Genomic DNA, 13934 nt, shown 5'->3' with positions numbered 1-13934 from the left:
GATATAGGGCTGTTCAGTCTTTCTACCTGATTTTGACTTAATGTTGGAAGATGGAATCTATCAAGAAAATTGTCCATTTCATTTAGGTTTTCAAATTTTGTGGCATATAGGCTTTTGTAGTATGACCTAATGATTGTTTGAATTTCCTCTGTGTCTGTAGTTATGTCACCCTTTTCATCTCTGATTTTGTTGATTTGGATAGATTCTCTCTGCTTTTTAGTTAGTTTGGCTAAGGGTTTGTCTATCTTGTTGATTTTCTCAGAGAACCAGCTTTTTGTTTCATTGATTCTTTGAATAGATTTATTTGTTTCTAATTGATTGATTTCAGCCCTGAGTTTGATTATTTCCAGCCTTCTGCTCCTCTTGGGTGTATCTGCTTCTTTTTTTTTCTAGGATTTTCAGTTGGGCCATTAAGTTGTTTGTATGTGATATTACGAATTTCTTCTTGTAGGCACTTAGTGCTATAAATTTTCCCCTAAGCACTGCTTTCAATGTGTCCCATAAATTTGGGTATGTTGTGCCTTCATTTTCATTGAATTCTATGAAGTCTTTAATTTCTTTATTTCTTCCTTAACCCAGTTGTCGTTGAGTAACAAGTTGTTCAGTTTCCATGTGCGTGTAGGCTGTTTGTTATTTCTGTTGTTGTTGAGGTCCAGCTTAAGTCCATGGTGGTCAGATGGAATACAAGGGATTATTTCAATCTTTTTGTATCTGTTGAGGCTTGCTTTATGACCAACTATATGGTCTATTTTGGAGAAGGTTCCATGCAGTGCTGAAAAGAAGGTATACTCTTTTGAGTTAGGATGAAAAGAACTGTAGACGTCTTTTAGGTCCATTTGATTTAGGGTCTCTGTGTTTTTATTTCCCTATTTGTTTTCTGTCTAGTTGATCTGTCCCTTGGTGAGAGTGGAGTGTTGAAGTCTCCCACTATTAGGGTTTTAGGATCAATGTGTGATTTAAGCTTTAATATTGTTTCATTTACGAATGTAGGTGCTCTTGTATTTGGGGCATAGATATTCAAAATTGTGATGTCCTCTTGGTGGTTTTTTCCTTTGATGAGAATATAGTGGCCGTCCTTATCTTTTTTGATTAACTTGGGTTGAAAGTCTATTTTATTAGATATTAGGATGGCTACTCCCGCTTGTTTTCTGGAACCATTTGCTTGAAAGACATTTTTCCAGCCCTTTACTCTGAGGTAGTGTTTATCTTTGTCGCATAGATGTGTTTCTTGGATGCAACAGAATGTTGGATCCTGTTTCCGCAACCATTCTGTTAGTCTGTGTCTTTTAATTGGGGAGTTGAGTCTGTTGATGTTGATAGAAACAAGTGACCAACAATTGTTACTTACTTTAGATGTGGTGTTGGTGGTGTCACTGACTTTCATTGCTTGTCTTTTGTTTGTTTTTTTGTTGTTGTTGTTGTTGTTGTGTAGTTATCTATTTCCTCTGTTTCCTTCGATGTAGTTGTTTTCTTTGGTTTGGAGTTTCCCTTCTAGTAACTTCTGTAGAGCTGGGTTACTATGTAGATATTGTTTAAATTTGGTTTTGTCTTGGAATATCTTGAATTCTCCATCTATGTTGAGTGAAAGTTTTGCTGGGTATAGTAGTCTGGGTTGGAATCTGTGGTCCCTTAAGGACTGTATGATTTCTGTCCAGGCCCTTCTGGCTTTCATAGTTTCTGTTGAGAAATCTGGTGTGATTCTGATAGGTCTACCTTCATATGTTACTTGGCATTTTTCCCTTGCTGCTTTTAGAATTTTTTCTTTGTAGGTTCAGTGTTTTGACTATGATGTGACGTGAAGAATTTCTTTTCTGGTCTAGTCTACTTGGTGTTCTGTAGGCCTCTTGTATGTTTATGGCCATCTCCTTCTTTAAGTTGGGAAAGTTTTCTCCTTTAATTTTCTTGAAAATATTTTCCGGACCTTTGAGACTGATGTCTTCTTTTTCTTCTACTCCTATTATTATTAGGTTTTGTCTTTTCATGGTGTCCTTGATTTCTTGGATGTTTTGTGTTTGGAACTTTTCTGATTTTATTTTTTTCTTTGAGAGACGTGTCAATTTCCACAAGTGTATCTTCGGCTCCTGAGATTCTTTCTTCCATCTCTTGTATTCTGTTGGTGATGCTTACCTTTGTAGTTCTTGATCTTTTCTCTATGTTCTCCAGCTCCTGGTTTTTCTCTATTTGTGTTTTCTTTATTGATTCTAATTCTGTTTTCATGTCTTTCACCATTTCCTTCATCTGTTTGAATGTGGACTCCTGCTTTTCAATGATAGCTTCTATTTTTTTTGTCCGTTTCCCCTCTATGTATCACTAATTGTGCCTCTACTTCTTTGGGTATAATTGCCTGTATTTCTATGAGAGCTTTGTTTATTTCTTCTTTATTTGCCTTCATTTGTGTGGACATTTCTTTGAGAGCTTTGTGCATTTCTTCTCTGTTTGCCTCAACTTTCGTGGTCATTTCTCTGAGAGCACGATTTGTTTCCTCTTGGTTAGTCTCGATTTCTTTGGTTATTTCTCTGAGGGCTTTGTTCATTTCATCTTTATCGGCCTCTAATAGCTGGAGAAACAGTTTTGAGGTCGTTTTCTTGTATATCTAGTGAATTGAAGTGTCCATTGTTTTGTGGGGTTGCTGGTGAGGTCATTGTGTCCTGATTTTTGTTGGGAGTGTTCTTACGTCTGCCTCTAGCCATCTGGTTATTTATAATCCTCACTGGTTGTTCCTCGAGATTGTAGTTTGGGCTATGATCCTCTTTCTGTTTTTTGGACTGTTTTTTCAGGAAGATGAGAGAGGTTCACTGCTTTGGGAGTGTGCACTGTGTTTTCAGTTTTGCCTAAGTAAGAAATGTGACACTGGCGCTATTCTCGTGCACTTTTAGCGGGCGCAGTGTGCATGCGTGGATTCTCTGACTATTGCAGTGGCCTGCAAGCCACTATTACACAGTTCTGACTGAGATCCAGGGATTGTTTGCCTGGATTACCCTGGTGGACCCGCAAGGCACAGGCTTCAATGTTGGGGTCGCTATCCCAAGAATCCCTATGATGCCCACACTAGGGGTGTGGGTGGCAGGGATCTCGTCTGGTTGCTTCTGTGGAGAGGCCCTGGGTCTGGGGCAATCTCTCCCTAGAAGGCTCACTCACTCTCTTGCAGGACCAGTTGGAATGCACAGGGGTTCCCCTTGCTCACTACTCTCTGTTTTGGTCCTGCTGCAAAAGTGCACGGGTAGGCTAACAGTCAGGTCTGTGACACTGTGGCCACAGGACTCAGTGTCCTCCTTTCCTGTGTGCTGCCTCTTTGTCCTTTCCCTCTGCCAGGAGGGTTTATGTTGACTGGTCCCTGGGTGGTGCGGGAAAGAGTTAGGATGAGTGTACTCAATCCCAGATCCTAGGCCCAGATCTCTCTGCCAGAAGCAGCCTAGCGGTAGAATCTATGTTTGCTGATCCTAAGAGAGTACGGGGTAGGGTTGAGTGTCCTCAGATCCAGAGCTTGGGTTTCTCTGCTAGGGGCCGCTGGGTGAGCTGGAGAGAGAGTGCTGTGTCCTTGGCAGGCTGCCTCTCTGTCCTTCCCCTCTGACCTTCCCCTCTGCTAGGGCAAGCTTATGGAGGTGCTCTCAGGGGAGTGCCAGCAGGGGTTGGGGCTTCTCAATCAGATCCTGAGCCCTGAGCCAGGATCTGATTCTCTGCCAGGGGCCGGGGGGGGGGCGCCGGTGATAGAACTTGCTGCTAGACCTTATTGCGCTGGACCCAGGATAATCTCAGGACGTGTAGAATGACCACAGTCCCAGAAGAGGGAATAGGGATTTTGAGCTGGGCACGCAGCTGCAATGTGTGCGCAGCCGGAGGTAAGTTGTGATGGGGGCAGATACCTGTGGTCGGAGAGACCTTCCAGGGAAAGCCTGTGTGACCAGTGACCAGTCTGGCAACTTTCCTTCCCCGTGGGGTTTTTTTTTGCGACTGGGACTCTCAGCCTCAGGCACCCTTGTGCCCACTGATCAGCCTGGGGAAGTGATTGGGACAAGCAGGCTTGCAGCACCAGTCCGGAGACCCAAAGCCCACGTTAGCCGGGTTCTCTTCCAGGTTCTGGCTGGGCAGCTGAGAGTAGACCCGACCGATTCCCACGCTGTGAGAGCCTCCCCTCACCTGGGAAACACGATAGCTGTTGTTTTAGGGCCCAGAGTTCAGTCTCCTGGTCGCTGCACGAAGTGTGTTGTCCCGCTTCTCAGACACAGTGTTCCCCCAGTGCAGCCATCTTGGCCCCTCATTATTGACTTTCTAGCTATCATTACTTATGTCTCTTCCAAAAAAATAGAGGTCCCATGTTCTATACTTTTCTTTCTGAAGTGGTCAGAAAGGTGGGCTATGTCTCTGTAGCCAGTCAAGCCTCTTTGTGATTTTAGGAAACTCAGCCACAGTGATGCCCACACACAAACAATGTTGAAGTATAATTTCTAGTCAGCTTCCTGACATATAGATAATAGAACAAGATGTGAAATCTGCCCTATCTGCATAACACATGCACACTTGAGAAACCTCTGATGCTCAGCAATTCCTTTTGTACCTGGAATTGAATTTTCCTGCGTTACATCACTGTGGCTGGTAGTAGTGAAAAGGTAAAGAGATTCTTATTAAATATTGCCAAAGGTTGTCTCTATCACCTCTGTTCTACCAATTTTTAAAAATTACCACAGAAAAGAGAAAGTCGGGGGCAAAGCTCAGGTTTCTAGAAAACTGACTTTCATTTTTTTTCAAACTGTCTTTGTACTGCACACCAAATGCAATATCTGTACATGCACACTCAACAAGGATATTATAAGCATCATCGCCTTGCATTGCCAGAGCTGTAGAAGCCCCAACTTCTTAAGGGAATCCTCAGTAAAGTAAGCACATTTACCAACAGAACTGTAGTGTGCTTCATGGTCCATTCCAATCTCAGCAGATCAGACTCTGAAAGCTCAGCCAACCCGATTTTGCTGGTATGGGGATAGTGGACACAAAACTCAGCATGGTTTGGTTTTAGATCTCCTCACTGATCCCTACAATGGAAAATCCAATAAAGAAGTCATAGGCTTCCTTTTATTGGTTCTTCTGGTTGCTAGGCCTTCCAAAAGTCCATCATTAGCTAAGACACTGAGTTTGGCCTCAGGTCAGTAGTATCTCCCTTACTGAGTAAGCATAGATCAAATGACTAAAAAGACACAGGCCTACCCACTTCCACTCCAGGGGCAGAGAGGGAGATGTTCTAGCAAATTTGGTCTTTGGGAAAATTCTTGTGGCCTCCAAGAACACCTTTCTCTCTTTCAAGGCACAAGGTCCTTTGTGTGCACATTTCATTACACACCAAGTGTCCATTGCAGCAATTATGTTTATAGATGATATGCCCTGCAGCCAAACACAAGTCACATTCAAACAGTAATAACAAATGAGGTCATGAATTAGAAAAAAAAAAGAGGGGAGTAGGAGAAGGCTTGTAAATTTGAAACATCTTATACAAACAACTCAATGGCCCACCTGAAAGCCCCAGGAAAAAAGAGAAGCAGATACACCCAAAGAGGAGTAGACAGCTGGAAATAATCAAACTCAGGGCTGAAATCAATGAATTAGAATCAAATAAAACTATTCAAAGAATCAATGAAACCAAGAGCTGGTTCTTTGAGAAAATCAACAAGATAGACAAACCTTTAGCCAAACTAATTAAAAGGCAGAGAGAATCTATCCAAATCAACAAAATCAGAAATGAAAGGGGGGGGGAACATATCAACAGACACCAAGGAAATCCAAACAATCAATAGGTCTTACTACAAAATTTGAAAATCGAAAGGAAATGGACAATTCTCTTGATTCCATTTACCAAAATTCAGTCAAGACCAGGTAGAAAGTTTGAATAGTCATATATCCCCCAAGGAAATTGAAGGAGTCATCAAAAGTCTCTCTTCCAAAAAGAGCCCAGGGCCAGATGGTTTCAGCACAGATTTCTAACAGATCGTCAAAGTGCTAGCCCCAATTCTCTTCAAACTATTCCACAAGGAACATTACGAAACTCATTTTATGAAGCCACAGTCACCTTGATACCTACACCACACAAAGACCCAATGAAAAAAGAGAACTTCAGAGCTATCTCTTTTATGAACATTGATGCAAAAATACTCAATAAAATACTGGCAAACTGAATCTAAGAACATATAAAATACATCATCCACCATGACCAAATAGGCTTCATCCCAGGTGTGCAGGGGTATTTCAATATATGGAAATCCATCAATGTAATCCATCATCTAAACAAACAAAAGGAGAAAAACCACATGATCATCTCCTTAGATGCCAAAAAAGCATCTGAGAAAATCCAACACCTATTCATGTTTAAAGTCATGGAAAGATCAGAGATACAAGGTACATACCTAAACATAGTAAAGACAATAAACAGCAAGTCTATAGCCAACATTAAACTAGACTCTAACCAAGGAAGTAAAAGACCTGTTAAAAAAAACCTTCAAGTTTCTGAAGAAAGATACTGAAGAAGATATCAGAAGATGGAAAGATCTCTCAATCTCATGGATCAGTAGGATTAACATAGTGAAAATGGCCATCCTGTCAAAATCAATCTACAGATTCAATGCAGTTCTCATCAAAACACCAACACAATTCGTTACAAAACATGAAAGAAAAATTCTCAACTTCATATGGAAGAACAAAAAACCTAGAATTGCCAAAACGATCCTGTTTTGGAGGTATCTCCATCCCGGATCTCAAGCTGTACTATTACAGAGTAATAGTAATAAAAACTACATGGTATTGGCATAGAAACAGAATGGTAGATCAACCGAATCAAATAGAAGACCCAGAAATAAACCCACATACCTATGGATACTTGATTTTTGAAAAAGAAGCCAAAACCATACAATGGAAAAAAGCATCTTCAACAAGTGGTGCTGGTCTAACTGGATGTCTACATGTAAAAAAAAATAGATCCATGCTTATCACCCTGCACAAAACTAAAGACCAAGTGGATCAAAGACATGACCATAAAACCAGACACACTAAGTCTACTAGAAGGAAAAGTAGGGAAGAACCTAGAACTGATTGGCACAGGAGACAATTTCCTGAACAGAACACCAAGAGCACAGGCTCTAAGATCAACAATTAATAAATGGGAGCTCAAGAAGCTGAAGTTTCTGTAAAGCATAGGACACTGTTGTCAGAACAATAGGACAGCCTACAGTCTGGGAAAGGATCTTCACCAACTCTATATCTGACATATAGCCATAGCTCTATGGAACTCACTATTTTGACCAAACAGGCCACAAATTCAGACATATCGGCCTGCCAAAGTCTCCTAGGTGCTATGATTATTGGCATGCACCTCTAATCCCAACTGAGGTTTATTTGTAAAATGGCCTCTCTTTGAAACAGAGAAAGAAAGACAAAATAAGATTTTAAAAGAAACCATCAGTTTTGATAAACAGTAACACCTCTTGAATTTCTATAATAATGTAATCTGGCAATTAAATTTCTCTGTTTTCAACAATTGGGTTATTTTTTATGTTAGTTTCATCAGTTTGATAATGGTGGATCTGTTTCTGTGTGTATACATTTCATCAATTGATCTATAAGCAGTGAGAGGACAAAATACTGCATTCTATTGCTACTTCCCCTACATAAGTTATAAAATGACCCAAAGAAGTCATTTCGTTCAAGTAATGTCAATGGCACTTATATGGATTTAAAACTTATTTACCTTCAGTGTTGGTGTGAATATTCCAAATCCCAATTGTACAAATGAGAGAAAAAATGTAGAAGTAATATGAATCTCCCAGAGTGAACTTGGGTTTTCAGGGTTAGCAGCAACCAACTTCACCCACTGAGACAATTATCTAGCATTTGTGTGTCGTTTTAAGATATGTAGTGAATAACTGTTTACTAGTAAGAATAGATAAACACATTCACAAAACAACACTATATAATTTTTTTTGACAATACGACTTATTATTCAGATCATCATGTTTTCTCCACCCTTCTATGATGACATTTCCAATTTGAAAAGAAGACAAGATTTGATGGATATAACATTTCAACCAATCTTACTTGAGAATCATTTTGTCAGCTTTGTGGAAATGTCTGAGGTATGCAAAGCTGGCAACTTGACATTTCATTGGCATACAAAGACAACAAAATAGACCAAAAAGTTGTCTTCTACTATCCACATAGACATGGTTAAAAACCCATAATCATAGTACACACACCAGGATTCTTTTTACCAAAAGAAATAAAAATGTTGTTACATTATCTAGCATCACTATGTAATTTCCTGAGAAGCAAATAGTTCAAGATGAAGTAGCAATGAATATGAAGAATTATGGAACAATATATAATATATACATATCCATAGAACATCAAGCTATGTTGTGAGATATACAGTTGACTGATGAATATACTATTTCCTTATATCTCTACCAGATAGATGAAAAGGCAGAGTTTCATGTACCAAATCAAATATGTTCATAGAGATTTCCTGCACAATGAATTCTTTTCTGATAATGGACACTACAGAAATGTTCAAAGTCTTCATCCTATTAAAAACATTCATAGGACTTCTCTCCAGTATGTGTTGTCTTTGCAGATAAAAATTTTATTAAATTTTTATTTTTTATATTAGTTTGTTTACTTTATATCCCACCTGTAGCCCCTCCCTCATTCCCTCCAAAACCCCCCCCCCCTCCCCCATATCCTCCTTGCCCCTCTCTAAATCCCACTGATAGGGGAGGTCCTCCTCCTCACCTTCCATCTGACCCTTATCAGGTCTCACCAGGACAGGCTGCAATGTACTCCTCTGTGGCCTAGCTAGGCTGATCCTCCTATGAGGGGTGAGGAGATCAAAGAGTTAGCCACAGAGTTCATGCCAGAGACAGTCCTTGTTCCCCTTACAAGGGAAGCCACTTGGATACAGAGCTGTCATGGGCTATGTCCAAGCAGGGATTCTAAATTATATCCAAGCATGGTCTCTAGTTGGAGTATCAGTCTCAAACAAGCCCCTGAGCCTAGATATATTTGGTCCTTGTGGAGCTCCTGTTCTCTCCAGGTCTCAGTAACTCTAACTTCTTTCATATGATTTCCTGTACTCTGCCCAAAGTTTGGCCATGGGTCTCAGCATCTTCTTTAATACACTGCTAGGTAGAGTCTTTCAGAGACCCTCTATGGTGGGCTCCTATGCTACTTCTTGTTTTCTCCCTACTTCCACTGTCCATCCCATTTGTCTTTCTAAATAAGTATTGATCTTCTCACCCCTTGTTAAGCTTCTTTAGGTGTATAGATTTTAGTATGTTTATTCTATATTAGAGGTCTAGTATCCATTTATAAGTGAGTATACACCGTGTCTTTCTGCTTCTAGGATACCTTACTCAGGATGATCTTTTCTAGGTCCCACTGTTTGCCTGCAAATTTCATGATTTCCTTGTTTTTAATTGCTGAGCAGTATTCCATTGTGTAAATGTACCACAACTTCTGTATCCATTCCTCAGGTGAGGGACAGCTTGGTTGTTTCCAGGTTCTGGCTATTACAAATAAAGCTGATACAAACATGGTTGAACAAATATCCTTGTTGTGTACTTGAGCATATTTTGGATATGTGCCTGAAAGTGGTATAGCTGGATCTTGAGGAAGCACTATTCCTAATTGTCTGAGGAAGTACCAAATTTATTTCCAAAGTGTTTGTACAAGTTTACATTCCCTCCAGCAATGGAGGAGGGTTCCCCTTTCTCCACAACCTCTCCAGCATGTGTTGACACCTGAGTTTTTTATCTTAGCCATTCTGATGGGTGTAAGGAGAAATCTCAAGGTTGTTTTGGTTTGCATCTCCCTGATGGCTAAGGACATTGAGCATTTCTTTTAAGTGTTTCTCTGCCATTTTACATTCCTCCACAGAGAGTTCTCTGTTAACCTCTGTACCCCATTTTTTAATTGGATTACTTGATTTGTTGCTTTTTAAGTTCTTTAGTTCTTTATATATACTGGATATTAGCCCTCTGTCAGATACAGGGTTGGTGAAGATTCTTTCCCAGTTGGTAGGTTGTCATTTTGTTTTGAAAACAGTTTCCTTTACTTTACAGAAGCTTTTCCGTTTCATGAGGTCCTATTTTTTGATTGTTGAGCTTAGAGCCTATGCTGTTGGTGTTCTGTTCAGGAAGTACTCTCCTGTACCAATGAGTTCTAGGCTATTCCTGACTTTTTCTTCTAACTGATTTAATGTGTCTGGATTTATGTTGAGGTCTTTGATCCACTTGGACTTTAGTTTTGTGCAGGGTGCAGATAAAAATTTTGACAAAATACGTTACCACACTGAATACATTTGTAGGCTTTCTCTCCCTTATGTGTCTTTTTATGTATTTGGAGATTACCATGTTGTGAAAAAGTTTTATAGTGGTTACACTCATAGCGATTCTCTTCAGTCTGTGCATTTTTATGTATTTGGAGAATACTATACTGTGATAACTCTTTATAACACTGGTTATATTCACAGGATTTCACTCTGGTATGTGTTCTTTTATGTACTTGCAGATGACTATGTTGTAAACATGCTCTAGCATACTGATTACATTTGCATAGTTTCTCTCCAGTAAGCACTATTTTATGATTTTGGACATTAAAACATTCTGAAAATACCACACTGGTTATATTCATAGGGTTTCTTCCCAGTATGTGTTCTTTCATCAATTTTTAGATTACCACATTTTGAAAAACGTTTACCTAACTGGTTACATTAATAGAGTTTCTCTCCAGTACGTGTTCTCTTATGTCTTTGGAGATTACGGTCACATGAATAGGCTTTACCACACTGGGTACATTCATAGGGTTTCTCTCCAGTATGTGTTCTTTTATGAACTTTGAGATTACCCTGACATGAAAAGGCTTTACCACACTGGTTGCATTCATAGGGTTTCTCCCCAGTATGTATTCTTTTATGTCTTTGGAGATTACGATCACATGAAAAGGCTTTACTACACAGGTTGCATTCATAGGGTTTCTCTCCTGTATGTGTTCTTTTATGATGTTCGAGATGAGCATGATGTGAAAAGGCTTTACCACACTTGGTACATTCATAGGGTTTCTCTCCAGTATGTGTTCTTTCATGAATTTTGAGATTATTCTGTCATGAAATGGCTTTACCACACTGGTTGCATTCATAGTGTTTCTCTGCAGTATGTGTTCTTTTATGTCTTTGGAGATTACAGTCACATGAAAAGGCTTTACCACACTGGGTACATTCACAGGGTTCCTCTCTATTGTGTGTTCTTTATGATTTTGGAGATGACCATGACATGAAAAGGTTTTACCACACTGGTTACACTTATAGGGTTTCTCTCCGGTATGTATTCTTTCATGTACCAAAAGAGTACCATGTTGTGAAAAGGCTTTACCACACTGGTTACATTCATAGGGTTTCTCTCCTGTATGTGTTCTTTTATGAATTTTGAGATTACCCTGACATGAAACGGCTTCACTACACTGGTTGCATTCATAGGGTTTCTCTCTGGCATGAGTTCTTTTATGTCTCTGCAGATGATTGAGATGTAAAAAGGCTATATTATACTGGTTACATTCATAAGGTTTGTCTCCAGTATGTGTTATTTATGTCTTTGGAGATGACTGGGTTGGGAAAAAGCTTTTTCACATTGATTACATTTATAGGATTTCTCTCTGGTATGTGTTCTTTCATGCCTGCAAAGATAACTGGTACACATGTAAGCTTTACCACATTCATTACACTGATAAATATTTTTATCTGTATGAATTAATTTTACAATTTGGTCTCATTGAAAAGGGGTACCAGATATTAAGGTTTCATCACTTTATTTGTATTCATACTTTTCCCTTTCTTAACAGGTTGTTGAATCTTTGTAGACATGTAGGGGCATTTATTATATGGTTTAAGGTATAGCTTCCTTTTTCTGTATGAGATTTTTCTTAAATGTAAAGATAAATGGAGACCATTCTGATATTAACCACACTGACTGAATTTATACTTTTCCTATACATTGCATCAGTAAAGTGAATCAAAACAAACACATGAATTTCCATGTATTTTGTAATCATAGAAATTGTCCACAGTGTGAGATTGTGGATGTATTCCCAATGATGTTGGAAAACTAATTAATTGTATTAGTTTAATTTATTAGTAGTCCCCACTTAGAGTAGATTTTCTGAATGAGAAACAAATTTAAAAAATGGATTAATAATTCATAATTAGGTAAGCAAAAGCGAAGTACAGATTTACTATCAGACTCTGCTGTACACATGCATTGGATATTTTAGAACGCATTTACCTGTGGTAATGTATATGTGAATGCCACTTGGGAAGAGTAGGCATTGCTCGGTTTGTTCCAAGGAAAGCCTCTACAAAGAGGTGATCCTGGAGAAACTACAAGATTCTCACTGTTATACCTTGAGCCATAAGTTCTTTTTTTTTTTACTTTTTCACCAATAATTTTGTAATTATTAACTAATTAATATTTAATAATATAGTAACTGTAAACTTGTATCACATTCAGAAACTATAGTCACAGTGGGAACTACTACATATCTCGTTATTGTTCTGGGAGAGGTACTTTGCTATTTTCAGGATCCCTATGCTCATGAGGCTTGTATCCACTTTGACCAATATTATACTACTTCAAAGATAAATAACTAATGAAAGATTTTTCTCATTCGCCGATTGATCTTTTGATCCTCATAGACATGTACTATGTGGATTAATGTTTTTCCGCAACAACATTTTTGAATCCCATAAAGGGCCTCTCTTTCTAAAGTTAGCGATGGTTTAAAAGCATGTAAGGAACAAATGCTTTACTCTGGACTATTTGCTAACTGGAAGATATTGGACATATACTTATCATCCAATGTGTATACATATTGCAATGTTTATGTTGTAGGAGATGATACAGATTGATAGTTCAACATCATAGCTCTCATGGGGCTATGGTTCAATGGTAACATCTGTGACTGAACTCTTTTCTTACCCGCTTTCTTGGAGGAATTCCATTTTGGATTTGTAAGAATTTCGTAATCATTTATACACTTAAAGTAGTGCATTTTTTTCTTAGTTTGTTTTTCACAATGATGCTTTTCTTTAACATTCCTGGAATACATTGAAATTTACTTAGAGGCATTTAGAAAACTCATATTCACATCTCTTGCACATGAAAATTACCTTCTATGTCTTCCAGAACTTTGACAGTGTTCTTCAATATTATGGTCTTCCCAATTGGAGCCTAAAATATGTATCAGAAAATGTATGAGATATTATTCATAATTAGGCATACTTTAAGTTATTATCTTCAGTGAACTTTAGAACCAAGCCTGATCTATGCATATCATTCTTCAACCTTCTCAATTAAAGTTACAGGAGAACATCATTAACAACAGCAGCAGCAACAGCAGCAACAACAACAGTTGTGCCCTTGTTTTAAAAACTGAAAGTAAATTCAGTCTTACCTATAGCAAACAGGTTCCTGTAGGTCTCCAGCATTACATCTTTGTAGAGACTTTTCTGGGAAGGATTCAGCAAAGCCCACTCTTCCCGAGTGAAGTTCACATGCACATCATCATAAGTCACTACATCCTGAAATATCCCATACATGTGTGGAAAAGAAAGCATGAAAATGACAACCTTGTAAATATATAGTCCATTGAGAATATAGTCATGTATAGTTGTTGACACAGAAGTTCTAATGTAATCACTAAGTCATTTTAGAAGGCAACTGAATAATGAGGTTTACGTCTCTCATTTCTACTCCTTTGAAATAGGATATAGCCTGATAAGAGAAATGGCAATTAACAGAGAGGGGTGGTGGTGGTGGTGGTGGGAGATAAACAGAGAGAAATGTACTAAGCACACATCAGACAAATTTTAAGAACAATTACTAACTACTAAAACTAATGGACAAGCG

At 38.7% G+C, this 13934-nt stretch overlaps 1 pseudogene; it reads right to left on the bottom strand.

Moving 5' to 3' along the window:
• Nucleotides 1-10484: 10484 nt before the first annotated feature.
• LOC129681273 (zinc finger protein 431-like) lies at nucleotides 10485-13624 on the bottom strand (annotated as a pseudogene).
• Nucleotides 13625-13934: the final 310 nt, after the last annotated feature.

The sequence above is a fragment of the Psammomys obesus genome, unplaced genomic scaffold, assembly GCF_907164565.1.
Source record: "Psammomys obesus unplaced genomic scaffold, mPsaObe1.curated_primary_1811, whole genome shotgun sequence".
NCBI classification, from domain to species: Eukaryota; Metazoa; Chordata; class Mammalia; order Rodentia; family Muridae; genus Psammomys; species Psammomys obesus.
Note: the sequence above shows the minus strand (reverse complement) of the source record. Positions and strands in the feature narration are given on the sequence as shown.